The following is a 17,482-nucleotide window of genomic DNA, read 5'->3' on the forward strand; positions in this document are numbered from 1 at the left end:
GGGTCCCTAGGCTGCTCTTTTTGTGAGCCCCACCCCCATCCCCCTATTAAAAATGGTGGCTTACTAGAAATGGTCCACATGCAAATAAGGTAAACTGACATACTAATTGAGACAGCCAACTCAACAGTGTTTTCTTTACATTCCTACAGTGCTAGAATCAGCCCTAAAGCGCAAGTTCTAAATATTTCCAAGGCTTCCACCAGAGTGATTTATTTCTGCAAAAAGGAAACTAGCTAGCTTTAGCAAAGAACGTATATATTCAATATACATATATAAGAGATGTAAGTGGAAAGAATACCAGATATAACCCTTTGCCTCCACATCCTCAAAACAATTAGGCCTACCAGGGCTCTCAAGTTTCATGCATTGAGCGTGACAGTCACTCATTTCGGTCTTTTGTCACGCCCTCCCGCCACACATTGTATTTCCCACCCAGAAAAAATATATCATATATTTAATATGCCGCAGTACCCAACCAAAATTCCTCTGGCCGCTCCACTCTCACTATGGAACCGACAGGAATCAAGTGTCTCCCCTGGAGTTCTTAGTCGAGCCTGCCCCTTATCAGCCAATCAAAAAAAAAGGAAGGGTCCACACAATAGCCAATTGGAAAATAGCACCATTGTATCTGGGTAAGATTTAATACAACAACCAATAGAAAATATAGCTGCAAGCAGCGATGCGGGTTCCTCCTCAAAATGGCAAAATATTATAAAAATGTACAATGTAGAAGCAAAACGACTTCAAGTTTGGCCAACAACAATAGGCTTAATGGGGATTTGAACTCATGAGCGTAAGATTATAAGTCAGTCTCTCTATGCTCTCTGCTACACACCAACTGTTGAGATTTTATGAATAGAAAGGGCAAAGTATTACCTTTGGTCAGCTTTGGGACAAAAGTTAAGAAACTGTCTACATTTCAATGTCAAATTGCATGAAATTGCACATGGTACTACTTCAGAATGATGTCATCTCAAAGCCAATAAGGTTTGAAAAACCATCAGTCAAAATGATATTAGGTTTATTGACACAAAGATATTGAGGCAATGTGGACATTTACATAAATACAACCCTTTCAGCCATTTTGTATTGCATTTCTTTTTTTTTGCACTTAAAGTTTTTATTTATGAACTTACAAGGTACATATCTCATAAGGTACAGTGTTAGAAGAAGAAAAAAAAGGTCAGAATACAAAATTACATATTAGTTGCGTGTTCCTCATTAAAAGAAAACAACATACAGAAAAGAAAAACTACAAAGGTATACGAGCACCGATCATACGCCACGGCATTAAAATAAAAGTAAAAGGATGACAAAATGGATTGGAAAAAAGTGTACAAAGGCCGTTTTTTTTCTCCCCCCTTTGCAGTCCGCTAGTTAGATGTCAGGTATTCCATAAAGTAATCCCAATTTCCCAGAACCACATGCCCTCTGCCCCTAATTCTCACCAACATAACCTCATATGATGCTGTTTCACTCATCAAAGCTTTCCATTCATTAAATGTCGGTAATGTGGGAGCTTTCCAATATCTCAGTATAATTCTGGCAGCTGAGGCTATCCCAACCATCAAAACTGAATGGGCACTTTATGTCAGTCGTGGAATTTCTGTTTTATCACCCAGAAGGCATAAACGTGGGGAAAATGGCAAAGATAGTCCTACCCATGCCTCTATGAAATGCTGCTTGACCCCAACCAATCGGGCTTCAAGACCGGCCACTCCACAGAGACTGCCCTCCTTTCAGTCACCACTGCCCTCCAGTCTGCCAGAGCGGCTTCGAGGTCATCCGTCATCATTCTGCTGGACCTTTCTGCGGCGTTTGATACGGTTAACCACCAGATCCTGCTCTCCAGACTTTCTGAGATGGGCATCACTGGCAATGCACTCCAGTGGATCTCATCCTACCTGTCGGGAAGATCCTACCAGGTCTCCTGGGGAGGCAAACTGTCAGACCCTCGCCAGCTCTCCACAGGTATCCCACAAGGCTCCGTCCTTGGACCCGCCTCTTCTCTCTGTACACCACCTCACTTGGACCAATCATCACCTCCCATGGTTCTCCTACCACTGCTACGCTGACGACACGCAGCTGTACCTGTCGCTCCCCCCGACCAATCCGGGGATCTCAGCTAGGATTGAGGCCTGCCTCACAGACATCTCCGCCTGGATGACCGAGCACCACCTCCAGCTGAACCTTGCCAAAACGGAACTTCTCATCATCCCGGATAAACCCTCCATCTCCCACGACCTTTCAATCACCCTGGGATCTGCGACGGTGACCCCCTCATCCTCTGCCAGGAACCTTGGAGTTACCATGGACGACGAGCTCTCCCTCACGGCCCACATTGCTTCAGAGGATTCAGAACGCGGTGGCCCGTCTGGTCTACAACCTACCCAGGCGCTCCCACGTTACCCCGCTCCTCATCTCCCTCCACTGGCTACCCATAACGGCCCGCATCAGATTCAAGACCCTGGTACTGACCTTCCGTGCAGTGAACGGGACTGCACCCGACTACATCAAGTCTGTCCTGCAGCCTTACACCCCCACCCGCCACCTACGGTCTTCTTCAGACAACCGCCTGGTGGTCCCACCGCTCAAGACCGCCCGATCCCAACACAAGCTCTTCTCCTGCTTGGCCCCCCAGTGGTGGAATCAACTCCCCACCTCCATCAGAGACACAGACTGTCTCTCCACCTTCAAGAGAAGGCTCAAGACGCACTTGTTTCGGGAGTACAACGGTACTTAGGAATGGTTTGCTCAACCCAATGCTAGTTTCCTCAAGGATCTGAATGACTTGCTTAGACTGTTGCTCTTGTTGGTTAGTGGTAGCTGATTTAAACTGTTGTATTCTGTTCTATTTTAGTTAATCCTATTTTTTATTGCTTTCTCACAGGTAAACTTGCACTTAGAGATTCATGTTGTTTAATTGTATCTTGCTTAAATACATGCTCTTATGGTTTCTTCCCTTAAACACTTAATTTTTGGTTGTTCACAATATGTACTTCTTGTTTTGGCTACCCGCAATGCTATGGGGCTATCTTGTTGTTATTATCAGTGACCTATGCACTTTGTAAAGCTCTCTCTTGGAAGTCGCTTTGGATAAAAGCGTCTGCTAAATGAATAAATGTAAATCCAATACTCTATGCCAAAATGGGTTGACTATAGAACATTCCCATGTGAGATGTACAAATGTGCCCATCTCTTTTTTGCATTTCCAGCATGTGTTGGTACTTACTAGTAGCTTGGTCCTAACCAGACCCTCGTACATTACATTTGTACAGAGGGTCTGGGATCTCTCCATTGACAAACGTTAACTTCCTAGAAGGCGGGTCCCCCATTGAAGTTTAAAACTATTGGATCCACCCAGAGCCACTCTGATTTGCCATAACCAATCGCAAGCGTTCGCCTTAGCCAACTCCTTCAGCACTACTGTAACGGAGCTAGCTGCCGTAGCTGGAAAATCAAACTTTTCCCGAGGAGGGCCACAACATCATGGCCACCAACAAAACTCAGCAAGGAATGTTCTTGCTCTGGCTTTAACCTATGGATATTCGGCAGCGTTGCTGCCACAACCGCAGAATAGTTTCGCTCGCATCTTTCTCCGCCGCCATTACTGAACTACTCAAACTAGTGCACGACATTAACGTCATCGTTCTCAGCCACTCCCTCTGTTCGCTGATTGGACCTACAAAAAATGATTTTCTAGAAACCGACTTCAGAGCCTAGCTCCCAGACCTACTACTGAAGCGAAATCCAAATTGAGCGGAAGTACGTAGGAGGGCAGAGCCAGGCTAACTTACTAGTCCTATTTTGAAAAGTCTGCATGGTGTCCTGTAGTACCGGTGTAGAATTTTATATTGAGTGAATTTACCTCTAGTTTCTTTTATATATCTACCATTATCAGTCAAAATCTGTTTCCAAGTATTATTGTCAATCAGACAGTCAAGGTCACTCTGCCAGATTATCCTCAAATCGTCACATGTGCTGCTGGTTAAATACATTGAAATACTGTAGAATACTGATGCCTTGTGGTTGAGTGGGTTTTGAAGATAGTCAGTTACTGGGTTGCCTGTTTTATTTGGCCGGCACTTTTTTGTTAAGCAGTGTCTTATCTGCAGGTATTTCCAGAAATCCCCTTTATCTTGTAGATTATACTCTTGGGCTAATTCAGTGAATGACTTACACGCCATCTTTATAGAGATTACTTATTGTATGTATTCCCTTATCTAACCATCTCCTCCAAAATACAGTTTGTGTCCCTATTTTGACTTCTGAGTTTAACCAAAGTGATGCATATTGCTGCTGGTAATGTGAAACCTTGTGAATTTTATGAACCTTTGCCCATACCTCCCTAGAATGTTTAATTATTGGATTCGTGTCTCTCTCTTTGTCAGTTGACTGCTGAGATATTACAGCTGTAGGCTGGAACGGCTCGGCCAGAGTCTTTTCAATAGCGGCCCACTCCAAACCAGACTCTGTCCCACTCCTCATGTTTAGCTATCTTGACCAACTTAAACCCTCTGTCAGAAGGAGCTTCAACTCCCACCTCCGGGAGAGCTTCGATCATGTCTCGGGGGCCATGGGCCATGTTCCGGGCCATGTTCCGGGCCATGTTCGCCCAACCAGTCTACACATGTTTTGTGGATTTGGAAAAGGCATTCGACCGTGTCCCTCGGGGGCTCATGTGGGGGGTGCTCCGAGAGAATGGGGTACCGGATTCCCTGATCGGGGCTGTCCGGTCCCTGTACGACCGGTGCCAGACTTTGGTTGCATTGCCGGTAGTAAGTCGAACTTGTTTCCGGTGAGGGTTGGACTCCGCCAGGGCTGCCCTATGTCACCGATTCTGTTCATTACTTATATGGACAGAATTTCTAGGCGTAGCCAGGGTGTTGAGGGGGTCAGGTTTGGTGACCTCAGGATCGGGTCGCTGCTTTTTGCAGATGATGTGGTCCTGTTGGCTTCATCGGGCCGTGACCTTCAGCTCTCACTGGAGCGGTTCGCAACCGAATGTGAAGCGGCTGGGATGCGAATCAGCACCTCCAAATCTGAGGCCATGGTAATCGACAGGAAAAGGGTGGAGTGCCAATCTCCGGGTCGGGGAGGAGATCCTTAACCAAGCGGAGGACTTCAAGTATCTCGGGGTCTTGTTCACGAGTGAGGGAAGAATGGAGCGCGAGGTTGACAGGCGGATCGGTGCGGCGTCCGCAGTGATGCGGGCTCTGCATCGGTCCGTCGTGGTGAAGAAGGAGCTGAGTCGAAAGGCAAAGCTCTCTATTTACCAGTCGATCTACGTTCCTACCCTCACCTATGGTCACGAACTATGGGTAGACCGAAAGAACGAGATCGCGAATACAAGCGGCCGAAATGAGCTTTCTCCGCAGGGTGTCCGGGCTCTCCCTTAGAGTTAGGGTGAGAAGCTCGGTCATCCGGGAGGGGCTCAGAGTAGAACCGCTGCTCCTCCGCGTTGAGAGGAGCCAGCTGAAGTGGCTCGGGCATCTGATTAGGATGCCTCCTGGACGCCTCCCTGGTGAGGTGTTCCGGGCACGTCCCACTGGGAAGAGGCCCCGGGGAAGACCCAGGACACGCTGGAGTGACTATGTCTCTCGGCTGGCCTGGGAACGCCTCGGGGTCCCCCAGGAAGAGCTGGTGGAAGTGGCCGGGGAGAGGGAAGTCTGGGCCTCCCTGCTTAGGTCGCTGCCCCCGCGACCCGATCCCCGGACAAGCGGTAGATGATGGATGGATGGATGGACCATTTCAAAAGACCAACTATATAGTCTAACATCAGGTAAACACAACCCTCCTTTATCCTTGGGTGCATACAATTTACTCAACTTAAATCTGGGCTTCCTCCCAGCCCATAGAAAGTCTTTAATGAGATTATCATACTGTTTAAAAATGTAATCAGGTATGCTGAGCGGTAGCATCATGGATACATAGTTAAATTGTGGGGCTATTATCATTTTAACAACATTTACTTTACCCCACAGAGTCAAATTTAACTTCCCCCATTTTCCTAAGTTTGTTTAGTTTTTTTGAAGGAGTGGGTCAAAGTTGAGAGTGGTCATCTCATGTAGGTCTGAGCTTAATTTAATACCCAATTAGATCATGCTCTTAGTAATCCATTTGAAGTTATGTTGTGTTATTATGCTATTGACCTCGTGAAAAAAAGATGGGTCACCTTTATTGGGGGCATATATATTGCAGAGTGTTAATTGCATACCATTTATGATGGTTTCAAGACATAAAATTCTTCCATTGTCATCTTTAGTTTCTTTTACCACTGAGAGATTCAGCCTCTTATGAACCAGAATAAGAACAACATTTTTCTTACTGGAAAAGGAGCTATAATAAACTTGCACTACCCAGTCTCTTTTAATTTTTTTGGCCTCGTCATCCTTAAGATGTCTTTCTTGAATGAATGCTAAGTCAGTTTGTTTATGTTTAAGATATAAAAGTACCTTTTTCCGTTTAACCAGATTCCCACACCCATTAATATTCCAGGATACTACCTTAACGTAGGAATTATTTGCCATTCACATAATGAGAAAATAAAAATGTATGTAAGTACAGATATTTAACAGCAATCTAATTTTATCTGACCTTCTTGTACCAATATTATAATCAAAGACTTGTGTACCATTACTGAGTGTAATGAAAATGTCTAAGTAAACAAACATGACCAAACTGGTCAACCTAAACCTATCCTCTTCAATAGAGGAGAACACATTAACATAAACAAGCCTCTGAATACCAACTTGAGACTCATTCCCCCTTAAAACAGTCAAAGGGAAGAATGAAAGAAAAAAGAAAAACAATCAATTTGGTCTGTGGAATGTTCGACTGGCTCCCTAGTTCAGATAGCCACACAAACATTGTCCAGCCCCACCATACCTCTCTCATATTCTCCTTGTTATTTTCGCAGATCTTCATCGTCTTTTTATTCTCCATCCGGGTTGTCTCCGGCATCGTACTCCGTCAAAGTCATTTGTTGCTCGATGAACTTGACAGCCTCCGACGCATCTTGAAACTTTCTGCTCCTCCCCCTCCATGTAAATCCTAGTGTCGCCGGAAAAGCGAGACTGAATCTAACCTTCTTTTGGTGGAGCAGTTGTTTTGCCTTTGAAAAGGCTTTCCTCCTCTCAGCTAGCTCCTTTGTCATGTCTGGGAAAAGGGAAATGTTGCATCCACACCACACTGCTCCACCCTTTTCCCTAGCAGCTTTGAGAACTTTGTCTCTTGCAGTAGAACGCAGGAATTTCACCATGACCATTCGCGGCGATTGAACATTAGTAGGGCGAGATCCAGGAGAGCGGTGTGCTCTTTCAATTTCGAACTCACTGTCAACGTTCAAGCCCAGCCCCTCTGACAAGATCTTGTTAATGCATGCCTTTATGTTGTCCCCTTCGAGGCCTTCTGATAGACCTAGCAGTCTCACATTGTTACAGCGGCTTCTATTCTCCAGATCCTCCACACGGTCCCATAGGGTGTTTATGCGCTTGTTGTGTAGCTCGCTGTTGCTCACCAGTTGCTGCTTAGTGTCTTCTCCGATCTCTGCCTTCCACCTCAGTCAGCCGTTCTTGCATGGCGTTTACAACATTTTTTAGTTCAGCAGTACTTTCTTTGATTGTCTGAAGCGACCTTATGTAGAGTGGCGCTAATTTTACCCACTTCAGCAAAAAGGGTTTCCAGGGTAGCATCCTGCTCAACTTGTGTTGGGCGAGCACCACTGGAGTCACTGGGAGCAGGTTTCCCACGTGTGGACTTGAAGGATTTGGAAGAAACCATAGTTTATATGTCTGTGCTTCAGTCGGTAGAAATTGGTAGAAATTAACGACAGAGTATTCTCAAACAAAAATTTGTCAAAGAATATGAACAAATATGAAGAAATGAACAGATAAAATGATATTAATTTGGTGGGGCTTCTGGACAGCTTCTAATGTGCGACCATCTTACTCGGCGATCCCACGTGACTGTATTGCATTTCTTTTCCCATTTCACCCTATATAAAGACACATCTGCCCACACAACTTCCATCCATGCTGTCTCCCTCTCCCCCAGCACAGGTCATGCCAAGGGAGAAATGCTGCGGCGGCCTCATAAGGTTTAGGGGTTGTCCAAAAACATGCCTCCCACAATTGACACATTTTCCCCAAGATGGCAGATATTCTAACTCTTCTTGAGTTGATCACTTTCCATAATCTTAGTCAATGCACAATTAGCAATAGTCATGTGGGCAACCGGGCTACGGCAGAGATCATGCTCAGCTCATTGTGAGAATAGCCTATGGCAGTATAGCAGCCAACTCTCTGGTCCTATTAAAATACACAACATGCACAATCAGGGTGACCAACAAGATTATATTAACTGATAAACAATAATATTACAAACATCTAACTGAACAAACACAACAACTGAAATCCCTCGCACGGCTGTTGTAACCGCACTATTTTCCACAAGTCTTTGCCTATTTGACATACCGCACTGCATGCTGGGTACCCAAGGGGGGCTGACGCTGATTATACAGCTGTGCTCCAACTGTGATTTGAGTATTAGCTTTGGTCAGCTTTGGGACAAAGGTTAAAAACCAGTTGACATTTCAAGGTGAAATTGAACATGGTATATCATAAATGATGTAATCCTGTTTAACTAAACAGATAATCAAAATTATGACTGGCCAAAAGACTTTGGCTGGATTTGAACCTGTGACCTATTCTCAGTGTTGAGAACCATTGGGGTCAGTTACTGTATAGAAAAGTAAGCCATTTTTTTCTGTGGCAAGCTTAATAAGATTTGGCTGAAGTGTAAAAGCTGTAATTTTGTGATATTCTGAGATATCAAGGCAGGGGCAGGCAGGCAGGGCAGGCCAGCTGGAAGAAGCTGTCTTGGGGGCAGGGCAGAAGAGAAGCTATCCAGCAAGGGGTCTGTGTTGCCCTCAGCATTCTATATTGCATCCTCTGTTACACTCAGCATCCTCTCTTGTTGCTCTCATTATGCTCTGTTGCACTCTGTTGAGCAGGCCTCTGCATGACCTGTAAAAGTGAAAAAAGGGTCCATGTCAGTGGTGAAAAATAAAGCTTTTCCCATCTATACTTGACACAGACTTCAGTTTTGACTGAAATGCAGTGGCAATACTTGAACTTGAATCCAAATGTGTTGGAAACCCATGCAAAGTCACTCAAAACACAGGCTGTAGCAAGAGTATTTAGCTCTTAACTGGTCAATATATACACATCTGACCAAAGACCAGCTTGACCTTTGCCTGTAAACAGTGATTCTGACTGTCAGAGACCTTTAAATAGGCCAGGGGTGTCCAAACTTTTTCAAAGAGGGCCAGATTTGATAATGTGAAGATGCTCGGGGGCCAATTGTCCCTTCGGACATTTTTTAACCATAAAAGTTACGTGCAAATAATACACAATTTTCATTGTCACAATTTTTTTATGGCAATGTAACCAAATATAAGCTCAGTCAGGCGTGAACAACTGTAAAAACACAATTCTGCTTTTCATTCATATCTGGAGTCCGATAACATTGAACAAACTCCATGAAATACCTTTACCTTGTATTTTAAACAGGAGTAATAAGTAATGCTGTCTGTTGTCTGTTAAAACATGTAAAAGACAGAGCAAAATTCTGAAGATTATTCAGACAGTAATAGATTGTGTCACATTTATAGGTACATAACATCAAAAGTTATAGCCAAATCTTATTCAAGAGTTTAATCAAATAAGTGCCATAAGTCCAAGTGCATATATTAACTGTGCTTTTGGATTTTCACTGTTAATAGTGACAGATGTTACTCTTAAAAAACACATAATTTTAGATTGACCAAGAAACAGATAACTTGCTGACACTAATGAGAAGGGTGATACTGAGATCTGGATTTCAGTAAACAGGCCAGGTCGGGTTTGAAGGCACTGGTTGAGATGCGTAAAATGTCACGTAAGTGGGAGTCACTTAGTTTTGACCTCAATCGGCTCTTGTTTAAATTCATGGCAGAGAATGTCTGCTCACACAAATATATGGAGCCGAATAAGCTCAGCATTTTCTTCGCATGTGTTCGCATTTCTGGAAACCTGCCTTTATCCAGCTGCCGGTAAAAGTCAACAAGAGAAAGGAGCTGGTGTCTGCCGCGCCACTCGTCGTCACACTGCAGCTCAATGAGCTCCAGCTGCAGCTGTGGAGTAGCATCATCAGGGTCCACGGAGAGGGGAGAAGAGAAAAGCAACATCTCCTTTTCTATAGCTGCAAAATCCCGAAAGCGTTTGTTTAGTTCCACAGAAAGAGATGTGACGTCTGTTGCATACCTCTCCATTTGCGCACCGATGTTGTCCTGTGGAAAACTGTCAATTACCTCTTTCAGAGCTGGGAAATGTGCAGTGCAGGGTTCTGATTGTGACTTCGGAAAAGTTGCAGCTTGCTTCCAAAGGCCTTGATGTGTGCATATAGCTGGCTCACCACTGTGTCTCGTCCTTGAAGATTAACATTCAGTGCATTCAGATGCTTTGTTATGTCAACCAAAAAAGCCAAATCTGCCAGCCATACAGGATCTGACAGTTCTTGCATTGGTTGCCCCTTTTTATCCCAAAAAACTCTGATTTCCCCTCTGAGAGAGAAAAATCGCTGCAATGCAGACCCCCGACTGAGCCACCTCACATCGTTGTGATATATTACGTCTCCGTATTCAGCCTGGATGTCAAGCAAGAACTGCTGAAACTGGCGGTGGTATAGAGCTTTAGATCGTATGGAATTTATTGCCTTTACCGCCGGTTTCATAACGTGATAACATTTGAGAATTTTTGCGCAGAGAGCCTGCTGGTGAATTATACAGTCGAGTTTTATTGCGTTACCTCCTTCTTCGCTGACTTTATTGCAGATCAGTGTGGACAATCCACTTCGTTCACCAGTCATGGCAGGCGCACCATCGGTAATAATCCCACAAACTTTACTCCATGGTAGTTTCATATCCTCAATAGCGGCACTAACAGCAGTGAATAAATCCGTTCCTCTTGTTTGGCCTTTGAGGCTTTGGAGGTCAAGCAGCTCCTCTGTTACCTTCATGTCGTCATCAACTCCTCTTAAAAAAATCAGTAGCTGTGCAGTGTCAGATGCATCTGTGCTGTCATCGCAGGCTAATGACAAATAATCAAAAGTCACTCCCCTGTCCCCCAATTGTCTATGAATATCTGACGATATTTCCTCAATTCTCCGTGCCACAGTATTACGAGCCAGGCAAACGTTCATAAATTCTTGCTTCTTCTCGGGGCAAATGTTCTCCACCATTTTCATGACACAGTCTTTGATAAACGTACCCTCTGTAAAAGGTTTGTCATGTTTAGCTATCAACATGGCCACTTCGTAGCTTGCTTTGGTAATGTTTTCATTTGAATCATTGGCCCGCATGAAGAATCGCTGTTGTGAAGCCAGAGCAGCTTTGAGTTGTTTAACTTTTTCAGCACGGTCACTCGCTGTTAGCTTGTCACATGCGTGAGCATGTTTTGTCTGGTAGTGTCTCTTTACATTGAATTCCTTAAACAAGGCAACCGTCTCTTGACAAATTAGGCAAACACAATTGCCTCGAGTGTCAGTGAAGAAATATTGTAATTCCCATTTCTCCTGAAAGCGGCGGCCCTCACTGTCAACTTTCCTCTTTTTACTTGCCATGGTAGAAATGATCGGAGAACGGTTTGCGGCAACGTGTGTTTGAAAGTCGGTTGGACAAGTGTGTGTGCAACAGTAAAGCTGTATTAACGATCACACTGTTGCCTTGTTCTCGCAAGACGAACATTTGATCGATGCCAAAGTAAAAGTCCAATACCCTATCCTAGCGGTTGAAGGAGGAATTGCATTTGAAAGTTTTATTATTTATTTAACAGTGCTGGCGGGCCATAGATAACACATTAGAAGACCGAAGCTGGGGGCCACATGAAATCTGACTGCGGGCCGCGATTGGCCCGCGGGCCGGACTTTGGACACCCCTGAAATAGGCTGACCGAGTGAAACTAGCCTGGCTACCGTAGGTCGCTTTCTCAGGCAAATGACAAATGAAATAGGCTTGTTTTGAAAGATCATATATACTGGCTATCTTCAGCAGGCTCTGGTCTACAAAAAGCAGCCCTTCCTGACGTTTTAGGAGTTGAACTGAGTGAACCGAGTCTGTCTGAGGCTAAGTCAAAACAATGTACCGCCGGTGTTACGTCCCAACTGGTTCCCAATTTAACTGGTTGCCCAGCTGTGCATCAGTCTGCCTCTATCACCAGATTCGTCAAAAATTCACAAACATATTACTGGCGATTTTCAAGTCGGATCTCATATTTGCTGCGGCAAATATGAAAGTAGGCCTATGGGCTACGTGCGCACTACATTAGACTACCATTCGCGACAAAATAAATGGAGAAAAAAAAAAACATTTGCAGGCTTGCATGAACTGGGATTTGATCGCACTAGAGCAAAAAGGCGTGCACACGAAAGTCCGTTGATTTACACTATACCAGCTCTGAAAGATTAGCCAACTGGTTACGTAATTGCTAACTACGTTAGCCTTCAGGTAACATTTTGATTTGGCTTCTTCTGAATCAACTGGTTCCCATAGACACTACCCGAATGTAGGCTACTAATCACGTATTTGGGGTTGTTTGGAGGCTATAGCCGTATTTACCACAACATCAAAGCTCCTTCTGACACCACATATTAAAAATTCATACTAAGAACATAGCTGCTAACCCAGACAATACGATCAAAATACACGTAACACAACATGGAAACATTCGTTTCCTATGTGATTTGTGTAGCCTCTGGCTGAGTGTTTCTTCGGTATATCTTTTGAAATCAATTCATTTCATAATTGTATAGTAGTGAGCACTACATTACAGCCATTCACACCATAATAAATGGAAGCTAAGAAAATAAAAGATTCGAGTGAGATTCGATCCCACGAGCAAAAACAGATGCATTGTTGTATTCTGTTGCATTACACCACAAGCTACTGAGGCACATGAATTTGCTAGTCACAAATTTACTAAGTACATTGGCCTTCAGGCAACATGTTGTTTTGGTTCTTCTGAACAACTAGTTACCGTAGACACTACCCAAATTCAGGCTACTCATCACGTATTTGGAGTTGTCTCTAGGCAGTAGCCATATTAACCACGATATCACAGACCCTTAATTACACCACACATCTTTTGGGGTTACTTGGTTTGGGGTTCATCCAAAACAGCTGGTTACCTGTTAGCTTACCTTGCCATGATTATCAGAAGTAGGATCATGTCTGTGCCCATGTTTCTATATCGTGCAGCGACGATCTAAGTATTACTTCGCAATATGGGGTGTCATAAGGGTCTGTGATATTGTGGTTAATATGGCTATTGCCTAGAGACAACTCCAAATACGTGATGAGTAGCCTACATTCGGGTAGTGTCTACGGTAACTAGTTGATTCAAAAGAACCAAAACAACATGTTGAGGCTTTTTTGTTCCCCATGAGAAATAAGGCATGTACACCAATTTTCAGACATTTTGGAGTAATGGGGCACTGGGGAAATCACGTAGACTTTGGGCGTGTTTTATAGCGCCACCAATGGGCGCACATGGGCCACTAGCCGTCTGAGAGTAATGAGTGACCTGTTGTATCATTTGGCCAAATTGGAAAAAATCGGTTCCAGGACTTTTTGAGCTATTGGGCCATTTAGCGGAGAAATATAATAATAAATATAGCTGCAAGCAGCGATGCGGGTTCCTCCGCAAAATGGCAAAATATTATAAAAATGTTCATTGTAGAAGGTCAAGAGTTTGACAACAAGAGAGCAAAACTACTTCTTGTTGGGCCAACTACAATAGTCTAAATGGGGATTTGAACTCACAAGCTTAAGGTTACAAGGCAGACTCTCTATCCTCTCTGCTACACACCAACTGTTGAGAATGTGTGAGTAGAAAGGGCATAGAATTAGCTTTGGTCAGCTCTGGGACAAAGGTTAAGAAGCGGTTGACATTTCAAAGTGGGATTAAGTGAAATTGCGCATGGTATGTCATAATGATGTCGTCCTGTTTAACTAAACAGATATTCAAATTTAAGAAAGGCTAAAAGACTGCGGCTGGATTCAAACCTGCAACCTTATACTTGGCAGGTCACTGTCCCAGTCCATTGAGCTATTTTCAGTGTTGAATATTGTCATGTTCAGTTACTGTATAAAAGGGAACGCTGTTTCTTCTATGGTAAGAGTTGTTACAGTTTACAGTTGGTTATTTAGCTGACGCTCTTATCCAGAGCGACTTACAGTAAGTACAGGGACATTCCCCTCACGGCAAGTATGGTGAAGTGCCTTTCCCAAGGACACTGTCATTTTGGAACACGGCGGGGAACTGATCCAGCAACCTTCTGATTACTATCCCGACTCCCTCACCGCTCAGCCATCTGACTCTCAGCCAAAGTTGAAACTACTCAAATCATATTTTGACATGCCAACGTGAAATTGTTGATGGTACTTCAGAGTGATGTCATCTTGAACCCAATAAGGTTTGAAAACCATCAGTCAAAATGATATTTGATTTATTGACTCAAAGATATTGAGGCAATGTGGACATTTACATAAATACACCCCTTTCAGATATTTTTTATTATATTTCTCATTCCATTTCACCCTATATAAAAACACACCTGCCTGCACACTATCCCAATCCATGCCGTTTACGAACCTCCCAGCGAAAGTCAAACCAAAGTAGAAATGCTGTAGCGGATGCATGGGGTTTAGGTGACGACCAAAAATTGCCTCTCACAGTCAAAACACATTGCTCACAACACAGTTTCCAGAATTTCTCAAAGATGGCTTGAAGACCGCTTTCCACAACCACAGTCAACTTACGATCAAGAATAGCCTCATTGGCAAAAGGTTTATGGCACAGTTTATGATCAACTCCTTGCCGGCATTGATTGTACAATAGCCGACTCTCACTACCGGTTAAACCACACAACATGCACTCTCAGAGTGACCAACAAGATTATTTTAACTAACAAACAACAATATTAAAAAACATCTATCTGAACGACAACTGAAAACCCTTGCATAGCTGTTGTAACCAAACTATTTTCCACAAGTTTTGGCGTTTTTTGACATGCCACACTACATGCTGGGTACCCGAGAACGCTGACGCTGATGATCTAGGTGTGCTACGACTGAGTGATATGACGAGATGCTAGTGACGCGCTCAGGTCTCGGAGTCTCCTGAAATGGAACGCGTCTTTTTGCCTTGAAGCTGCGTGCCCATCATCATCAAGACCCCATGTATATGGCAAGATAACATCCAAGCCAACAATTTCTCCAAATCTGACTGCAACTTTGTATACCATATGTACTGTTTTATGGTTGTTTGAGTTAAACAACTTGCTTAATGAATTAAATGGCTGTTAAATGTCAAATCCAACTATAAATGTGTAAAAGAGAGAGTTCCAATCAAATCTGAAGTGTCAACATTCATTTACATCCACATTTCGTCTCTATTTTTTACTTTACGGCATAACTATGTTTAACTTAATGTCTGCACCTCTCTGTCACCAACTGTCTCTGGAGTGGGGGGTGAACTTATGAACATGACGTGACCAAAACATGGCTGCCGCCTAAGCCTATGCAGTCTCCCTGGCGCATAGGCTTATTACAAAGACTTTCTCAACCCAAATCAAAATTCTGAGTCGACAGGTCTGTGGGGAATTGCTTGTTCTCCTAAAAGCTGCCCTCCTCTACCTTTTTGATGAATTCGCCGAGATGCTTCATGATTCAGTAATTACACAGAGGGAAAAAGCTAGGTACTTTTCGGGTTCGGTTTTCCGTCACTTCAAACTCACGATCTAAAGGTCTCAAAGTGCTCAAACCTTCACCATAATTCAAGAGTAGTGTACTTTCACGAACCCAATCATTGATTCTAGCTTAAAATGTGTAAAAATAGGACTTACCGAACGTGGGTGCCTCCAACAAGGCTTTCAGGTGATTCCAGTTGAAAACAACAATGGCCGCCAAAAAATAATTTATATTCGTAACGGTGAGCTGCGATTGGAAGCGAAATGAGGGTGAGGGTGGGGCTTGGTCAGCGCACCATTTCCAGAAAGGATGTGTGTGCGTCTCGCCAAGCTCGCGCGTGTCAGTAGGTTGACAACCTGTTCCTCTTTGCGCTGTATAGCACAGCATTTTCAATATGTGACATGCGGAACAAGGGGTGAAAATGCTGTGCGACACAACGCAAAGCGGACAGGTGACAACAGGCAGGATGAGTCTGTGAGAATTTGGAGCGCGCGCACTATGGAGCAATTCAATTTAATTCAATCATATATTGACATACCAAGGTGAAATTGTTTATGGTACTAGCGATTGAACCCTATTAGGTTTGAAATACAATCAGTCAAAATTATATTTGATTTATTAACAAAAATAATATTGAGGCAATTTGTACATTTACATAAATACACTTCTTTCAGCCATTTTGTATTGCATTTCTTATTCAATTTGCCACTTTATACAAACATGTATTCTACACATCTGTAACAAATTTCAAGTCGATTGGATCTATGGTTCATGAGGAGAAGGGTTTTGAAGGTTGTACCAAATTTGGACATTACAGCCAAATCTATCATGGCGGACCTTATGGGTTCTTTTTTGTTCCCCATGAGAAATAAGGCATTTTCAGGCATTTTGGAGTAATGGGGCGCTGGGGAAATCACTTAGACTTTGGGCGTGTTTTATAGCGCCACCTATGGGCGCATATGAGCCACTAGCCGTGTGGGAGTAGTGAGGGACCTGTTGTATCATTGGGCCAAATTGGAAAAAATTTCCTCCTACCGGAGGAACCCTAATAAGAATACTAACAAAAACAATAGGTTTCCTCCTGACAGAGGAATCCTAAATATAGCTGCAAGCAGCAATGGAGGGGCCAAGCCGTCCAGAGCAGGACAAGGCCTCCATAGCACTTGCGCAACAATTAAGTCACAGCAACCTGTTGCACTCATGCAACACACCAAGTTTGGTTGAAATATCTGTTTGCGTTCAAGAGTACTGAGTGTTCAAATTGTTTTTTTTTCTGGTATAAAACCACAGGCCTCGTCTGCTCCTTGTGGGAACGAAGGAACCGAAGTTTGGTGATGATCGGACACATTTTTGCTGAGTTATGCTCTTACGTGTCTTTTGCGGCTTCGCTGCCGCCTTTGATCAGCTCTACCGAACAAACGGTTTTGAAAATGGAAAATCAATCCGAAACCTTTGTGAAGCTTGGTCTGGAGATCATCTGTGCCATATTTGGTAAACATTGGACACAATTTGGGACGTGCAAAAGGTTTTTACACTTTTCCATGAAATCCAAAATGGCGGCCTTGTCAATTCGGTTGTTATGAAAAATTATTAATAGTCAAGCTTGATATCTCACAAGACATAAACAGACAGAAATTACCTCAGTAACGTACACACTTCAACAGTTATTAGCCAAAACATGTTTATGCTTCCGGC

Source organism: Hypomesus nipponensis, chromosome 5, assembly GCF_054491055.1.
Source record: "Hypomesus nipponensis isolate SF chromosome 5, ASM5449105v1, whole genome shotgun sequence".
Taxonomy (NCBI): Eukaryota; Metazoa; Chordata; class Actinopteri; order Osmeriformes; family Osmeridae; genus Hypomesus; species Hypomesus nipponensis.